The sequence below is a fragment of the Vidua chalybeata genome, chromosome 1, assembly GCF_026979565.1.
Source record: "Vidua chalybeata isolate OUT-0048 chromosome 1, bVidCha1 merged haplotype, whole genome shotgun sequence".
Lineage (NCBI taxonomy): Eukaryota > Metazoa > Chordata > Aves > Passeriformes > Viduidae > Vidua > Vidua chalybeata.
Genome location: NC_071530.1, coordinates 15,334,100 through 15,336,609, shown reverse-complemented (window position 1 = coordinate 15,336,609; position 2,510 = coordinate 15,334,100). Strand labels below are relative to the sequence as shown.

Below are 2,510 nucleotides of genomic sequence, written 5' to 3'. Positions count from 1 at the left end.
TTCTTATTTCCTTCCCTTCTCAGCCTCCTCCTGAGTGCCTGGGGTTGAAAAGTATCCACAAACCATTTTTGCCTTCTGCATTACTTTCTAGCTCCTTTTCTCTCTCAGTGCAGACACACCTCTGTGTTCCTGCAACATCCTCCTTAACCTACGCAGCTCTCATACAATTCTGACACTTCAGCCAAGTGCCCTGAAGGATATCAGCACTGTGCCAAAAATACAGAGCCCTTTTCCCTGCCCCCAAGGGTCACAGGCACAACAGGGAGGTGATTCAGGACAGTCAAACAGGCCACCAGGTTCCTGGGACAGATTTTAAACAGAAACATTCCTTATGTAAAAATTATCTTTTATTCTCCTGGAGAAGTTAAAAACAAAATTCGGGAATTTTGTCAACTTGTGCAATAAGAGCATGTTCATTGAGAACATTGTGCCTATTACTGCAGTTTTATTATCAAAATATTATTGGCTATGTTGTTGGTGTTTTAATAATCCTAGGATAAGGTATTTGCTAAGATTCAGAAAGAGTATTTGGGGGGAGTGGGAATAATGAAACAATGGTGGATTGATTTCAAACCTTCAGAAATGGTCTTTGCAAACCCCCTTTCCCCCCACCCCTAAAGTAGTTATTCATTATTTTGGTCTGAATACCTGAATATTCCCCTCACCCTCAATCTCTCAAACCACCAAATCCTGATGTGGACAAAGCTCTATGGAGTGTCTATTCCAGCTGAAGTTCAGTGATTGGTAAATATCAGGGACTGCATTTATATCTGTACAGTTTTGTTAATGGCGTAGAAATTACACTGCTTTAGCTATGCAAGTGAAGCAGTATAGTTTTGCAATGTAAGTCCACATTTCACCCAGACGGAGTTGAAAGGTGCAACTCATGGCTCCTGAGGCAAAGCAGATTTATTTATTTTTTATTCTCCTTCCCCCTGAGATAGGAACTGCCCTCTGCTGCTGAATCAGCAGGATGTGCCCCGTGACACTGACTTTAGCTGTCTGGAAAGCTGTTAATGGGTCTGAAAGCCATCCCCTACCCCAGCCTCTCACACAGCGTGCACGGGAGAGGCAGGGAGCCGAGCAAACAGCATGGGAGAGGGAAGCGGAGACCCCTGATACACACAGCTGCTATCTGTGATAAGCTGCATCCTGTGCCATGCTCCACCTCGCTGCAGCAGGGAAGGCGTTTGAACTCCAAGACCCTTCCTCAGTTCAATCCCTATCTGACAAACACACAGCAGGCAGCTGCAGAAAAAAAAAAAAAAAAAAAAAAAAAAAGCAAAGTTCAACCCATCCCAAATGACTCAGTTTCTAAGATTTCTGACCAATTTCCTAAAACTCTGCCCTGAGGATTTTTTTAGGCAGTGTCAGTAAATTCGAATGATATAAATAACTGAAGAAGTTCATAATAGCTGTGGGGTGGTGATGCAAAGAGATAGAGCTGAGATGGGCATAAAACCACTTCAATTATGTGCAGGCAGGGCAGAGCACTTCAATTATGTGCAGGCTGCTTTCAAGAGAGCGTGTTGCTTGGAATGGCTGCAGCTGAGCTCGGGTCTCTCATGAGCCACAAACCCACCTGAGCGTGGCTGTTGGCTGGCGTGTCCCCCTCGCACTGAGCACTGTCGCTCTGACAGACGGGTGCCACGGTGCTCCTCAGCAGAAATTGGTGGGGAGGCAGCAGCAGATCTCCTTCTCCACGTCCTCCTCAGGGACCTTTCATCCTCCTCACGTTAGCAGAGACAAAAGTCACGGCTGTGATGTGTGTCTGTCTTAACTTCGTGTCACCTATGTCATGCGCCGCTGCCCCGACCCCTCCTCAGGTGTGTCCCGACCCGAAGCCACAACCCGCGGGGAAAAGCCCGTGCTTCCCACACCCGGCGGTGCCGTCCGGGAGGCCACACGCCGCTCCTGTGGAGGAAAGGCTGCCACCGCGCCTGGCTACCTGTTTGTTTCTTTTCCGCAAAAGATTGTTCGTCAGTGAAAACTTATCTCGCTTTTGTTCATATTGGTGCTCTCTGAGGCAAAAGGCGAGCGGCGCGCCCGCCTCAGCCCGGGCGCGGGCCCGGCGCAGCAGCGCCACCTGCGGGCCGGGAAATGGCGCCGGGGGCGCTCTCCGCGGCCCTCAGGGAGCGGCGGCGAGAGGCCGCGCCCGGCCGCACACCCTCACCGAGGGGACACGGGCTGCGCGACAGCTGACGTGAAAACAGGCGGAGGCAGGAAAGCTTAACGGGAGCATGCGGAGATAGGGCGGGAAGGGTGGCAGGCAGGTGGGATAGGTAGGACTTGTTGGGTCCAAGTCGTGTTGAGCTGGAGCCTGGACAAGGGGCAGAAAAAGTTGATGAGAGGTGAGGGTAGAGGGAAGCCAGGTATATAAAGTGTGTTGGCTTGTCGGTCTAGCTGTGATATACTGTTAGAAGCATTGCTTGGCAGACCCTGATAGGGACAAAAAATTCAGAAAACCTTTCAATAGAGTTCACACTTCCTTGGATTTACCTGTGAGGCAT

General features: G+C 50.0%; 1 long non-coding RNA gene across 2 annotated transcripts; it reads right to left on the bottom strand.

The window, feature by feature from the left end:
• Positions 1–891: 891 nt before the first annotated feature.
• On the bottom strand, positions 892–2,100 carry LOC128795107 (uncharacterized). 2 transcript variants are annotated; one of them, XR_008433400.1, is made up of 3 exons: positions 1,949–2,100; positions 1,583–1,730; positions 892–1,248 (listed from the first exon to the last, which is right to left on the bottom strand). It is a non-coding gene; the product is annotated as an uncharacterized LOC128795107 (long non-coding RNA). The 2 variants fall into 2 exon arrangements; XR_008433399.1 differs by having other exon boundaries at positions 1,583–2,100.
• Between the last annotated feature and the right edge of the window lie 410 nt (positions 2,101–2,510).